The following is a 16,394-nucleotide window of genomic DNA, read 5'->3' as shown; positions in this document are numbered from 1 at the left end:
AATGCACAAAAGATCTCTCTCCTCCACTCCTCTTTGTTCTGAAAGGACTACAACTGAATTCTAATTCCTGGTCATGTCAACTCAAGACCAACCCATTCCCTGTACCATTTTCTATTTCTTTTAGGCTATTTATTGTTCTTCAGTTGGGGGGATCTGTCTTCAGTTCATACCTTTTGTACTTGTCATCCTAATTAAGTTTCATTGTCATCTATCTTTTAGCTTATTTTGTGGCTGTCATATTGTAATGGTTGTGGTGGATTTCGAATATGAAAATGACCTTGAATCTTATAGGAGGAAGGAGGGTACACTACACCATGATAGGATATTTGCAACACGCACCTTTTTTGATTTGCAACGCTTATTTAGCGTTAGTAAGTAAGCGTTGGTAATGTTGTAAAGCGTTGTTTTATTTGGGTGAATTTCCGGAATTAATTGCCAACCCTTAAAAAGCGTTGGAGAAGTGTTACAAACTTAAAAATTTCGCGAACAGAGAGAAACCAAAAATATCGAAATATAAAACATAATTTTTTTTTTCTCTCTCTCTCTCTCACCGCCGCATTATTTCAATATCCCTAATTTTCGCACTCCTCAAAATCAAATTCCCTGATTTTCGCAGTCAATCAAAGAAAGAAGAAGAAGAAGAAGAAGAAGAAAACAAGGAGTTTGGAAGTCCGTTTTGAGGTAATAATATTTCATTTTCTTAATTAACTAGTCCTGATTATCGACATTGCAAGAAATGGATGAATTCCGTTTTTTTCATTCCTTTCTTAGCGATATTTTGCAAGAAATGGGTTGTTTAGTTAGTTTAGTTAGTGTCTTAGAAATGGATGTTTAGTTAGTGGTTGTTTTAGTTAGTGTCCACAGCCCATATTTTGTCTAATTCCTCTTCTTTGATCCGGTGGTTGGTGTTTTTGTTGGCTGCCTAATTTTTCTTCTTCTCTTTCAAGTGGGATTGTGTTGTAGGAGAACGTCAGTAACAATCAGTAGATTTGTATCCACTAAAATATGCATGGCCAATTAGATTCAAATTTTCTTAAAGCATTGGTGACTAGTGAGGGATGATCGCTTGTGGATTGTGATGCAGCATAATGTGATAATTTTATGCGAGAAGTTAGATGCAATTGTAAACGAAGTCCTGTTTAGCCAACAAATACCTCTATTCGAAGTCCTGTTTGGCTAAACAAAGTCCTGTTTAGCCAACGAAGTCCTGTTTTATGCGAGAAGTGATAATTTTATGCGAGAAGTTAGATGCAATTGGTAGTGTTTGTATCAGAGCAGTGCACAATACCTAACTTCAGTGTAACCCAACGAACACTAATGCCTCTATTTGCGCAGCAAGCAGTATTTTCAAGAGTGTTAGGTGCTTGGCCCAAAAGTCCCTAAAGCGGTTTAACCTAAACAGCTAAACTCGAAGTAGTTAAGTGAGAGTGACTAGGCATACCTGTTCTCACCAGACACCAGTCACCAGTCATCAACCAACTTAACTTAAGAATTAGGACAAGCTTAATTTCATAGTTCAGTAATGATTCTGCTCATCTCAGCACTATCATTCTTGTAGGAATCATAAGGCACATGTTTTTTTTAATATTCAGATGGGAACATGTGGGCACTCAAGAATCAAAATATAATTGAGAAAGAGAGAGGGTGTGGCAGACCTATCTATTATGAGCTCTATGCCTGGGATTGCCTCATTGTTGGGGAGTTTAGAGTTCAGAATGTGGGAAGTACAGTCTTAGTTTGTGCCTTGGTATCCATATTTAATCTGATTCTCCGTGCCTTCCATGAATGATATACATTTGAGCCCAAAGTGTGCAAACATGTTTACCCCCCGTCTGATTCACGGCAATAGTTTGTGTTCCCCTAGGCTTTCTTGTTCTCTTTACAGAAAATTACTTTTGCATGCCTCCATTTGAGTTATCTTACTGGTTGCGTGACGTTTGTGTGATTAGTTGCCGGCTTGTTTTCTTCATTCATTTGATTTTAACCAAATTTAGTTATTAAGTGTGAATTCATGTTACTGTAATTGCACCAAGTTTTATAAGGAAAAAAAAAAGTGTGAGATGAAATATTCCTTTATTCAGGCTTTTGTGCAATGATTCTGTTTCTGGTAAGTTTCTTCAATCCTATTGTTTTATACGGTTTCGTCTTAGGCTTTGATATTTTCCTTTAACAGCTTTCATTGAGGCTTCAGTTTCACTAAAGATCACTTTTTTCAACTTTAGCTTGCTCTCATCATTCTCCAAGTTTTCAACCTGTTGAATGAATTGAATTGCCTTTTTGTTTCTTTCTCTGAAAAGGATATGCTCCTCTTATTCTTTTCACTTCGTCTTTTGGTTACTTGTAATTTCTGTGGATTAGCTCACTTTTATTTGTTCTTTGTTGCGGTTTCTGAATTTGTATTCTTACATATGGCTGAAGAAACCGTAGGTTCTCATTTCGTTTTTCAATTTGAACTCAGTTATACATTATTTCTGTAAATCTGTTTTAAATTCGAATGCTTCTAATATCAATTGTTATGTGGATCTCTTCTTTCGCTTTGTAAAATGCTTTGTTGATCTTGGAACAGGCTTCCTCAGACATTCTCTGATTCCCTTTTATGTGGAGCTTTCAAAGCTGTCATCCATTGTTGTGGTAGCAAATTCAGCAAACAGAAGTAAGATAACTTCAAGGGGTATGTTTTGTTGTTTAAGGGTTATTATGTCTTTGATTTATAAAGATTATATATGCATATGGGTTATTGTTTGATTTGATAAACTTTTCATTGAAATTGATAAGATAAAATTGCATTTCATAGAGCTTGATTAGGATGGTTAAGTTAAATAGTACTGACTGCAGTATGCCATGATTGCTCATTGATGAACATCCTCTGTTTTCATTTCAGTTTATTCACATACCATGAGATCTCCCAGATTGAGTGGTTACAGTGGACACCTTAGAATCTTTTCACATACCATGAAAGGTGACTCATCTATATATATATATAAAAGCTTGCACCTTACCTCTCTCCTCACCATATGATTCTATTTTCCAAACCGTGCATTCTCATTCACTCCTAAAGAATAGGCAACTCTATATATTAGTTTGACCTCCCTAGATTTGCTACTTTCTCCTTCTTTTATTCTTTATTTATTTGATTCTCCTATTCTCTTTTAAAACGAATCCTAATAAAATAAAAGTCCTAAAAACTACTAAACCAAATTCTTAAAATACTAAACGAGGATGAAGAGATCAAAGTTTGCCAGAAGAGATCACCATCCGTTGTCTGCTATGTTCTTTCACTACTTTTGCTTCATTATATCAAGGCAAACAGGTTCATGCATATGCTCTTAAGATGGGTCTGGACGTTGATGTCACTGTATGCAACACTCTCATTACCATGTACACAAACTGTTTGGATCTCTCTGCTGCATTCAATATCTTTGACGAGATGACTAGCAATCTGGATTCAGTTTCTTGGAATGCAATTCTAACAAAGATGTCTGCACGTCCACAGCCCAATGACACTTGCTGATTCCTAAAACTAATGCATACTTCTGAATATAAGATTGATCATATAACACCGGCAATGGATTAAAAGCGGATTTGATGCGCATTAATTTCGGGTTAGCGGATGCTTGCAAATATTTTGAATCAATGACTCATCCCCGACGTCTCTTGGAGTACTTTGATTGTGAGGTATGCGCAGTTGGCTATGGGGAGGAAGCTCTCAAACTTTTTGAAACAATGAGAAGTGCGGGTATCAAGCCAAACAATGTCACCTTTGTTGGGGTTCTCTCCGCTTGCAGCCATGTTGGATTGGTAGAGGAAGGGTGCAATTACTACAAAATCATGGAGTCCGACTATGGGATTAGACCTACAAGGGAACACCGTTGTTGTGTGGTTGACATGCTTGCCCGTCGGGAGTCCGAAGGAAGTTGAGAACTTTATGAGTCAAATGTTATTTGATCGACATTGTGGTGTTTAAAACTCGCTTTGCAGCATGTCGAAACCCAGGGGATGTAGAGGTTGCAAAGCGCAACAGATAGTGTATGGAAACTGGATCCGTCCGATTCAGCATCTCATGTGTTACTCGGCAACATCCTTGCATCAACAGTAACTGGGGTGAGGTCGCCAAAGTAAGGAGATTAATGCGGGCGTAGGTGTTAAGAAAGTTCCCGCCAAAGCCGGATAGAGGTTAAGAATCGAGTCAATGTATTTTCAGTAGAAGACGAGAAAACATACAAATATGGACCAGATATATTCAATCTTTGGAAGGTTTATATTTGGAGATGGAAGCTAATTGTAGTCTTGAGGAAAAAGTTGCCTCAGCTAAAGCACTTCACAAATAGAACCAACAACCCGATACTACCTTATTTAAATATATCAATACCGGGATCTCATACGCTTTATTTACATGAAGTCCGCCTATGTCTTGCTCCATTGAAAGTAGGTGGACTCTGCCAGAGAAGAGAGTTGAGAAATTAACAAAACAAGTCTGTAAAGAATGTGTGGGAGACAGACAGAGATGAATGTCTCAAGGGTCCCATGGCTCCTCAGACAGTGTTTCGACTTCAGGGTTAGTAGGAGCCCCGAGTATCGAAAATTTGAGAACATATCTAATCGGTAAAGTTTGGTCTAAATTAAAGCCATCCCATCTGAACCGGCTTATACAGAAAGAGCACAAAATACACTTCCAAATTAATAATAAAAATGTGAATGCCACGACTTTGTTGGTTCAGCTTTTCCACGTACAAAGTGGAGTTGTTCTGTACAATGGGAAAGCAGAAATCCCACCAATTAACATGAAAGATCAAGCACTCCCACAAAACACATACCTTGGCAAGGTTGGCTCTCATCTTTTTGATGTTCCCACGACTTACACTCTTGAGAAATGTCAGAAGCCCTGGTCAGTATGGCATCGCTGGAAGAAACAAATAGAGCTATCTGCAGATACGGCAAAAAAAAATGTCCGACTATTGGACAAATCAAAAAGCAAGTGCATAAAAAGATAAAAAAAAAGCATCAAGGCCGGGATATGGAGAGTCTCACGGTTTTGTACTCAAAGAATGTTCCCCGAGGCCTAGGGATCTCAACATACAAGGCCATAACCTCAATTTCACACAACAAGGCCCATAAGGTTTTAACCTTGATTCAAAATCATAGAGTACCCCAATGAATTTTTATGCACCAAAAGGACCTTTATGAGAAAGTCTAAATCAATGTCCCTTTCATTTAAGGAAGCTTATATGCTCCAAAAAATTGATAATTTCTAATCTTGAAGACGAGTGATAAATTTAAAGGAATGATGTCAACCGGACCACCCAAATTATATGGGATGTTGATGTGGCGAGAACCCATGAGTTATCGGAAGTTTTTGATTCGACCGAGAAAACAATACATAATATTTCGGTGATCTCAAACATTCGTTCCTACAATAAATTATTGTGGTATGTGCAACCTAGAAATAGTGCAATACGGGGATCTCATTTACCGCCTATTCTGATCGCCTCATCATCATCCCGAAACGGAACATCACCTTATGACCCCATACCCCAATAAGACTTAAAAGGTAATCATGGTGATAAGTTAAACTAACATTTCAAAACGCAGAGTAGCAAATTACAGGTATTTGGTTATAGTCAATTGTCACATCTATTTAACCAAAAGCAGAGAGTGGTCAAGCATCATATCTGTCACAAGGTATTGTAGAATCTACAAACCAATTGGATCTTCACGCCGACTAGATGAATAAAAACACGCAAGACCAACTACGACACTCCGGGGAAAGGTGGGTCAAAAGGAACAAATATCAACCGATGGATGCGGGACAAATCAACCTATGCCGCTATTCATACTAACACGCCAGTATCTTAATGTTAAGATAATTAGTATGAACATCACACAATAGTTCTTTGGTAGGCGTAAGGAGAACAAAGCAGATCTTTCAAAGATAGCAAGTCCGATTATCTATGTTTTTTATGCTTAAAAAGTCCAAATATAGTTCATAGGAAATGTATAATGTGCATAAATTCAACACTTTTTTTCCGTTCTCAAATTCCACAATACATACATTAAGTTCAAGGATAACCTCCATTACCTTTGCATCATCAATATCTTGAAGCAAGGTTCGCTCACATGCCAAATTCACCCTTTGGGGTTCATCAAAATAGCTCCTTCTTTCCTATTTGATTAGAGCTAATTAGCTACGCATGTCCAAATAACAGAATAGTATTCAATTGAATCAATCAGTAACGACTATATGACATTGCATGTTTATATCAATTATTACAGGTTCCAAAACACACGTACAAACTTAACTTCTTATTTTTTAAAACTCTACGAATCCTAATAAAACAAAATTCCTAAAACCTAATAAACCAAAAACTCCACTTTTTATTTCTTAAAAGAATCAATCAGTAACGACTATATGACATTGCATGTTTATATCAATTATTACAGGTTCCAAAACACACGTACAAACTTAACTTCTTATTTTTTAAAACTCTACGAATCCTAATAAAACAAAATTCCTAAAACCTAATAAACCAAAAACTCCACTTCTTATTTCTTAAAACTGTCAAACCTAGCAAACCGAAGTTAGATTTTGAATTCCTAAAACCTACTAAACCAAAAACTCAACTTCTTATATCAAACTCAACTTTCTAAAAACTCTCAATTGTATAGCTTCAATGGTATCAAAAGGAACACCAAAGCGTGCTTCAACCAATTGGTAGAGCATCAAAAATAGAGCAAAACTTAGAGCGACAAGAAGGACAAGAATAAAATCAAAGGAAAAAATAGGTATTGTTTCAATCTTAATACCTATATTTCACTCCGTGGGGAAAGGTATGCAGTGAAGAAGGTATTTCAAGCACAAACATGCCTAGAATTTAACATGTTGTTGCCTTTTGAGTCTGAAAAACCTTGAAGTCTTTGGATAAGCACACACACTGATAATAACAATAATAATCACAACTAATAATATATTATGAAAGTAAATGTCAGAAAGACAGTGCTTGCTATTTTTTCAGTATAAACTATTAGATTGTTTTATTTTATTTTTATTTAGTTTTCCGGTATGAAAGTTTTAAGTTTAAATCAACTGAATTGGAAATGGAATGATTTTATAATAATTATTATGCTATACAGTATACCAAATCTTTGCGTTTTTATGAGGTATATTCTGTTCTCTGTGGTTGTGGTTAAAAAGACCTACACCTCCACTCTTTCAAGTAGACTTTTCTCTGTGGTTGTGAAGTTGTCATGGTACCCAATACCTCATGATATCAGTTCATATACCCTCTCCTCTTTGTTGAGTTATGTTGTACACTAGCACAAATATTGCGGTAGAAAAACACTAATTGATTGATTTTGCAGGCACTTATCCAGTTTTAAGCAAAGTAGAATGTAAACTTAATCGATCTAATTGAATGAGTTATTTAGCGGAAAAAAGGAAAAGGCCTCTTGGTGTTGAGTGTATGCAAAATCAGGAAAGAAATGAATTAATGAAAACAATTTCCAAACAAAAAAGAGCTGACCTGAATAAGAAGAGGAAAAAATCCGTTGTTGCTGAGTTTAATGAGTCTGTATCATTAGATGAAGATTATTATTCACAAATGATGAGTAGTGAATCAGATGGTGATGAAGAAGACATATCAAATGAAACTGAACATAAAAGTAAAATTTTCCATATATTTTAATTTTGTATTATGATAAAAATTCCTAAAGAAATTTATATGTTTGTGTTCGTTTGGAGAGCCAAAGTCTATGTGTTCGTTTTGTGGAGCAATACTTTAGTATGAAGAAAGGGTTGGTAGAACAAAGCAGACCAAGAAACCAAAGTTTGGAATATGCTGCCTCCATGGAAAAGTTCAACTTCCTCTTTTAGCTGATGCACCTCCATTCCTAAACCGGCTACTAGATTCGAAGGTGGTTCAATGTCTACAAATTACAGAGAAAACATGAGCGATAACTTCGATGTTTGCTTTCACATCAACTGGGGAGTGGTTGATAAAAAAATAAACAATGGTAAGGGACCATATGTTTTAAGATCGTGGACAAAATCACCACAAAATTGGTTCCCGCTACCAATTCCGTGTACACCTCCTAAATTTGGGCAATTATACATATATGATACAGCCAATGAACTATAATACCCTCTTGAAAATATTTCAAAATATTAGATTCTTAGATATTAGGATATTAGATTTTTTTTTTTTATTGGCTAGGATATTACATTTTTACGTAGATATGATTTTCTTCAATGAAAAATGGAGCAAATAATTAGCCATTTGAATTTTCGTGAATTATTTTGTTTTTACATGTTCTTTTACGAAGTTAATTTGGTTTTTCCCTTTGTGTCGGGCCGGACTCCTAAATTTAGGCAGTTATACATATATGATACAGTGTAACGGTGCAAAACAGATTGAACTCTTTTAGTAAGAAGATTGAAAAGAAGAAACCGTTGGATCCAAACATTATAGTAGGACTCATTAGCATGTTAAATGAAAACAACAGAATAGCTGAGACTTACAGAATGGCGAGAGATCGTTTTGAAGAATCTGAAACCGCTGATGTTAGTATAAGACTCATTAGCGTAAGAGTAAGCGATGGAAGGCTCTACAACTTACCAACTTCTAATGAGGTAGCTGCTCTCATTGTTGGTAATGGAGATGAATCTCAAGGTCACCGTGACATTATTGTTGACAAAAAAGAATACGGCTTAAAGAGAATTGATGAAACTTTTCCAAGTTTTATGTCAATGCAATACCCTCTCTTATTTCCTGACGGAGCAGATGGATATGTGCCTGAAACCAAGTACAGAAATGGTAGTAAAGTGGGTAAAAGACAACATGTTACCATGAGAGAGTACTATGCATTTAGAATGCAAATGAGAGAAAATGAAGGGCTAACAATATTCAAAAGTAAACGATTGAAGTTACAGTTTTGGGTAGATGCATACACTGCTGTTGAGGAGATGAGGCTTTCATGGGTTAGAAATAACCAACATACTATACGTGCATAATTGTACCAAGGTTTGGTTGATGCTGTTGTTTCTGGGGACTCTAAACCTGCATCTGTTGGTAGGCGATTAGTTTTACCGTCATCTTTTATAGGTAATTAAGTCTATTGAAATCCCTAAAACTCACTTACAAGTTTTAAAAATTAATTTATAATGATAAATGATTAGTTTTACCATCGTCTTTTACAGGTGGTCCAAGATATATGGTACAAAATTATCAGGATGCCATAGCCATTTCCATATGGGCTGGAACTCCTGACATTTTCACCACATTTACTTGCAACCCCAAGTGGCCTGAAATTCAAATAGCATTGGACAAGGTTTCTAAGGGACTAAAACCTGAAGATGCCCCTGATATTGTTGCTCGGGTATTTGAAATAAAACTACACGAGTTAATGACTGATTTGCAACGGCGTAAACATTTTGGTAAAGCTTGGGCAGGTCAGTCTTTATATTTAAATGTTTTCACGTAAGTTTTAAATGTCAATGACCCTACTTTTGAAAAGTTAAACAATAAATATGTCCTAACTCAAACACATTTAGTCAAGCTCCTGTACTATCCCGACTTAGCATAGAAAACAACATAAATAACCATGGACTTAGCATTCATGTAGCGCCACACACACACACACCAACCAAACACAAAACAGTACAATGTTTTCTTTATTTCTTTTTTACTTTTTACCTGTTGCACATGTTCTTTGCAATGTTTGTTGCCATAATTTAGGAAATGTTATAGTGGATTTAGTTTGTATTTACCTGGTCATGAAATGGGAATGCCTTATTTTTACCAAAATCAAATTCCTTAGGATTATAGTGAACAGTGGAATCAAATAAGGGAAAAAGAAAAATCTTCAACCTGAACAAATGAACAACATTTGTTGAGTTCTTTTATATTCTCTGCTATAATTACCTTAGCACACGCCTTTGCTAACCCATCAAACGTGACATATTTATCTCTAGAGATATTGAAAATTTGATTGCTTGCTTTCTCATTACCAAGAACCTGAATAAAGGCAGTGGCCAAATCCTGTAACAATTAAATAAAAATAAAATAAGAAGTAGTTATAGCTGAAAATTTGAATTGTACATTATACTTGAGATAAAGATTTTAATCTTTTAACTTTAACATGGCCAAGTTAGTTATTTGAACCCGACCGGATTTGGAATTGGACGAGTAGCTTTCAATCTTTCTGGAACAGTAAAATAATGTCCTGAAAGCATGTCTTCTGCCATAGATTGCATCTAAGCAGGACAACTGTGATTGTTAAGGGATATTTCCCTAACGTAAAGGCTCTTTAGTGTATCTATTGAAAGCTGAAATATGAGAGTTGTCCATTTTGCCTAGGACTTACTTTGTAGTATCATACTCAAAATAGATGCTATACTAAAATCCATACTTTCCTTAATCTTTCTGGAACAGTAAAATAATGTCCTGAAAGCATGTCTTCTGCCATAGATTGCATCTGAGTAGGACAACTGTGATTGTTAAGGGATATTTCCCTAACGTAAAGGCTCTTTAGTGTATCTATTGAAAGCTGAAATATGAGAGTTGTCCATTTTGCCTAGGACTTATTTTGCAGTATCATACTCAAAATAGATGCTATACTAAAATCCATACTTTCTTATAGTTTCCAAAAAAAATGTTTTTTTGCATAATTTGGTAGTTAATGCCCTATTTGATTTAATGATCTTTTCTTATACGAAAAGCTTACCTTATATTCTTTTATTGTCTTTTCTTTGTTTTTGCAGCAATATACACAATAGAGTTTCAGAAAAGAGGATTACCTCATGCTCATATATTGCTTTTCTTGGATAATGGTTCCAAGCCCAAAACTCCTGCTCAGATAAATAAGTTAATATCAGCCGAGCTTCCTGACCCAGAAGATAAAGTTGCATATGCAGCAGTTACACAGTTTATGATACACGGACCCTGCGGAGATAAAAATCCAAGCTCACCATGTATGTTGGAAAATAAATGTTCTAAACACTATCCGAGAAGGCTTTCAGCGATGATACTACAATTGATCACAATGACTTCACCGTTTATATGAGAAGAAGAAACAACGGTAAAGTCCTCAATTAAAGTGTTTGATAAGATCGAGGAACTGGACGATAGGTGGGTAATACCACATAATGTCGATTTGTGTGTTAAATTTCAAGCACACATAAATATTGAGCATTGTAATAAGGCAAGGTCGATAAAGTATCTTTTCAAATATATTAACAAGGGCAAAGATAGAGCCACTGCTTTTATTGTTGAGAATGTCGCAACAGATGTAGACACGGGGAAGCAAATCATTCGAGATGTGGACGAAGTTGGACGTTTTCTTGATTGTCGTTATCTTTCTGCTTCTGAAGCATGTTGGAGATTATTGAACTTTGAAATTCAATACAGAGACCCAAGCGTAGAGACTTTCGTGCCAAGATTTCGTCTCAAGAGTGTGGATAGGTTGGTTGAGACGGTGGAAGCATTTTTGGAGGAGCATACTTAATCCGACAATAAAGAAAAGGGACTCTCCTAAAACTTTTACAAATAAACTTAGGAAACACATACACACTTAGATTTGTTTTTTCCTGTTGTCTATTTTGAAAAACTCCCCGGGTTAATATATGCTGAATTTTAATTTTAAACTATACATATTTAATTGTTCAATTAAATTTTTACCGCCGTGCACTAGGTTTGCTCGATGATGACAAAGAGTGGGATGATGCACTAAAAGAAGCTAGCGGATGGTTATGTCCTAAAGCATTGCGAGAGCTGTTTGTGACGTTAATGTTGATGTGCGAGATATCATTTCCTGAAAAACTATGGGAGAAACATCACCAGGCACTAGGAGATGACATGTTATTTCAGTATAGAAGAATCAATGGAAATCAGACATTGATTTTATCAGAGGAGAAAATAAAGAACTACACTCTATGCGAGATTGAAATAATCATGCTCAGAAGAGGTAAAACTTTAGCAAAGGTCAATGACTTCCCATTTCCAAATATGAAAGACCAGATGCCAACTGGTAATAGACTGATCGCAGGAGAACTTGACTATGATTGTCGTTCACTACGTGATGAATAACGTTAGAATGCATGAAGTTCTTATCTCGAAAGCGGCATGAAGTATTCCAGTTAGTCACCCAAGCAAAGATATTCACAGAATGGAGGTGTATTTTTGTTTACGGTGGTGGAGGAACCGGAAAGACGATCTATACAAAACTATCATCTCAAAGCTAAGATCCGAAGGTAAAATTGTTCTTGCGGTTGCCTTTTTCTGGAATAGCATCACTACTCCTACCGGGGGCTTAACAAACACATTCTAGGTTCAATATTGAAATTCCTACCAGTGAAGAGTCGACATGCAAAATCTCAAAACATGAAGAACTTGCGAAGCTAATACAAAAAGCAGATCTTATTTTATGGGATGAAGCTCCAATGGCTCATAGGCACGGATTCAAGTTGTCATTTAACTTTAAAAGACATAATGGATGAAAATAACAAATATTTTGGCGGGAAAAACATTTTTAATGGGTGGAGACTTGACATATTTTGCCAGTTATTCCAAGGGGTAAAAGAGGTGACATTGTTGACGCTTCAATAAACAGGTACCATTTTGAATATATCAAACAATCTTAATTTTATCAAATAATTCATTTAGTAACCTTGAACAATTATTAATTTTGCCATTTTTAATTCTATTTGACAAGTCTAAAATCTGGGGAAAATGTAAAGTTTTTCATCTGACTCAAAACATGAGATTAAAAAGTGACAATGTTGATCCAGAAACAACTAGCTCTATAGAAGATTTCAGCAAATGGGTTTTAGATCTGGGAGACGGAAAGTTGCCAACAATTTCTATGGAGAATGATATCGAGCCAACATGGATACAAATTCCAGATGATCTTCTTATTCCTGAATCAGAAGACTCAATTAAAGATATTGTTTCAAATATTTATCCAAATTTTGCAAACAATCACGGTTCTGTAAAGTACCTCAAGGAAAGAAACATCTTGGCCCCAAAGAATGAAACAGTTGATGAAATCAACTCATACATTATTTCATCACTTCCAGGAGATTTACAGAGTTACTTGAGTGCAGACACACTTTGTCCTATAGAAGGTTAGCACGTTAAAAAAAGTAGTTATATAAATAACTGTTTTTAACTTTTATTATCTTATTACTTCGTTGTTTTACAGGAAAGTCTGCTGAACAGGACGTTCTCTTTCCTATAGAATTTTTGAATACTTTTCAGTTTTCTGGATTACCAAACCATAACATTGAGCTGAAAGTTGGTGTTCCTATAATGTTAATGCGGAATTTGAATCAGAGTACGGGGCTTTGCAATGGAACTAGGTTGATTGTGACAAGGATGGGATCCAAAGTTATTGAAGCAAAAATTATAACAGGTAAGAAAATACGTGATCCAATAAATATTTGGAACTTTACAATCATATAAGCAAATTCATAATTACAGGTACAAACATAGGTGAACCTGTCTATATTCCAAGAATTGTCCTATCTCCAACTGACACAAAGTGGCCATTTGTCTTCAAGAGGAAACAATTCCCCATCAAAGTGTGTTACGCAATGACAGTAAACAAGAGTCAAGGACAAACTTTCAACCATGTTGGTGTTTATTTACCACGTCCAATTTTCACACATGGGCAGTTATATGTTGCTGTTTCGAGAACGACATCTAGACAGGGGCTAAAATTTCTAATCAAAAGGGAAGATGACGAGCCAAAAGGATATACACAAAACATTGTGTATAAAGAAGTTTTTCAAGCAATCTAAGGAAGGTAATCAGATTTCAAACAAAAAAAATACTTTATGGTGTTTTTAACTTTTTAATAACTTATCCTTACTATGCTTTTGGTCTTCTTTAATGCAGGAGAACCTTTAGGGGATATTAGGTAGTTGATTTAGTCCAAGAAAGTTCATTACAACTTCTATGTTGCTTTAAGTGGTGTAGCCTTTTACTTGGTTTTCTATATGAATTATGAAGTTAACTATTTTGGTGTTTATATTCTTTGTATTTCCATTTTTTGTTTTCCCAAAGTGGTTTTTGGTCATTGGAGACGATGATATATTTAATTATCAATGTTTCTTAACCTAAACAAGAAACACAAAAGGATTGTCTTAGTTGCTTAATGACCGTGTCTTAGGTGATTCCACATTAGATGTTAGGTTGGAAGACTTGGAGGTGGTGGAAAAAATTAGGATTTGGAAGCTTGGTTGATTGCTAACTCAGAGAAACAAGACAACTTAAAATAGAAAGAGATGCCAACATTTTAGGACTTGACATCCGAATAGAAACAAGGCATCTTAAAATAGAAAGAGATGCCAACATTTTAGGACTTGACATCCGAATTCTGCTGTTGAAATGTTCAGTATCAAATTATTGACGAGATGTGATTCATCCAAGAGAAAATGTAATTTACCGACAGAGCAAAAGGAAGAAACTTCGTTTAAAGGACATCACAGAGCATGATAGCACCAAGGCCATATTTATGACAGTCCCAGGCAAAAGAGCAGCAGCAGCAATTTTGCTGAACCAACAGGTTTTAATTAGTACATGGAGCAGCAGCCTTTAGGAAGAAAAAGCTAGAGGCTGAGAGGAAGCAAGAGAGGTTGTTATGCTATTGGCTCAAACCTTACAACTGGCAGCAAGTATGAATACGGCACAAATCACACCTGAATGTCCAACTTTATCAGACTCGGAAACAAAATTATAACGAATAGAATCTCTAACTAAATCTTACAGTAAGACTCTATTATTGTTAATGTTTTTTTTAGGACTCTTACTATTAATGTTTATCTGAATCTCTAACTAAATCTTACAATTTTAATAGGACTCTATTACTGCTTACAACTGGCAGCAAGTATGAATACGGCACATCACACCTGGATGTCCAACTTTATCAGACTCGGACACAAAATTATATTCAACAGAATCTCTAACTAAATCTTATCGCCACAAAGTGGAGATTATTTTGTTGATTGGCAACAAAATCTCTAACTAAATCTTACAATTTTAATAGGACTCTATTACTGTTAATATTGTTTTTTAGTAGGACTCTATTACTATTAATGTTTATCTGTTTTTCTACTCAATCGGTTCAATAAATCAACTTAATACTAAACCTATATAAATCCATCACGATTATATAACATAAAGCACTAAAAAAAAAAGGAGCCTACCTTACAAATTCAAAGGTAAATTTTGAACTATTCAAAAGTACCCTACAGTAAATCCTGCTCGATTGAATGCTTGAATTTCAAATAGTAGCAGTACTTACAAGTTTATTTAGCAACACTAAGTTCGTATATCTTATAATGATTGTTTATATTTTTCCAAAATTTGATTGTCTAAGCAATTAGTTACATTCTAGAATCAGTAAAAGTGGATGACGGTGGATTGATACCAGTGAAAATGCAAAGTCATCATGAATTATTTTCATAATTATTGATTTTGGTTCCTTTATTTTGTTTAGATATCGAAGTTATGGGAAGAGGCGAGCACATTAGCAGAATATTGCAAAAGGTATGATAATGGGTTCTTTTGATCCTGTAACTGATTTATGATTTAGTAGTCAAGAATTTATTTTCATGCAATTAATTGTATGAATATATATTACACGGTTTTATTGACTACTGTTACAATCACAACTCAATTAACTTTATATTATATATGAAACTCATGCTTCCATTCAACATAAGATTAGAAAACTATTAATGGGAAGCAACATAAGGCACATACACAAGTTATTTCAAAGACACCATATATTGTCAAATAGTGTTGATTAACAATAAGTTCATGCCTTTATGGTTTATCAGATTGTTAGCTTTGAATATTAGGTTCATTTTTTCCACTTTGAAACGCCTGATTTGTTACACAAATGTGTCTCAAGAGCCAATATTGATTATGCATGTACAACGGTCAGCGCTGTACAAACAAGTTTACTCTTTCGACATGATCATCTCAAATCTGCATATATGATTGTTTGTTGATGTACATGTAAAGATGCTTGCACAATAGTTCTAATTATTTCTAAGTTAATCACTCCAGTATACAAGGGTAATGGATGTACATGTTAGTATATTCTTCAAGCGTAATGCAAGCATCCATTACAGTTAATCACTCCACCTGTGAAAGAATTTTGTGTGTTTACTATGCTAGAAAACTTTGGTTGAAGTTAAACATTATTGAAGAATATTTATTGTTTTGTGTAGCACCTTTCAAGTAAGGTTCTACTGTCTATTTTCCACTGACATTTTTTATGTTGTTATTGTTTATTATATTAAAATATGTAGAATCGTTAAATATATTTGTCCACACAATGCACATAATGTTAATTGGTGTGTGTGTGTGTGTCATTGGTAGCTTTATATTTTTCAC

General features: G+C 35.1%; 1 long non-coding RNA gene across 1 annotated transcript in view; it reads left to right on the top strand.

The window, feature by feature from the left end:
• Positions 1-532: 532 nt before the first annotated feature.
• Positions 533-16,394, top strand: part of LOC147502849 (uncharacterized) — a 30,433-nt gene continuing 14,571 nt past the window's right edge. The window contains exons 1-3 of the long non-coding RNA XR_015221818.1: positions 533-681; positions 2,567-2,671; positions 2,882-2,959. This is a non-coding gene — a long non-coding RNA (uncharacterized LOC147502849). The remainder of the gene's footprint in view (positions 682-2,566; positions 2,672-2,881; positions 2,960-16,394) is intronic.

The sequence above is a fragment of the Coptis chinensis genome, chromosome 4 (genome assembly GCF_015680905.1).
Source record: "Coptis chinensis isolate HL-2020 chromosome 4, ASM1568090v1, whole genome shotgun sequence".
Lineage (NCBI taxonomy): Eukaryota > Viridiplantae > Streptophyta > Magnoliopsida > Ranunculales > Ranunculaceae > Coptis > Coptis chinensis.
This window is presented reverse-complemented; position numbering and strand designations above follow the sequence as displayed.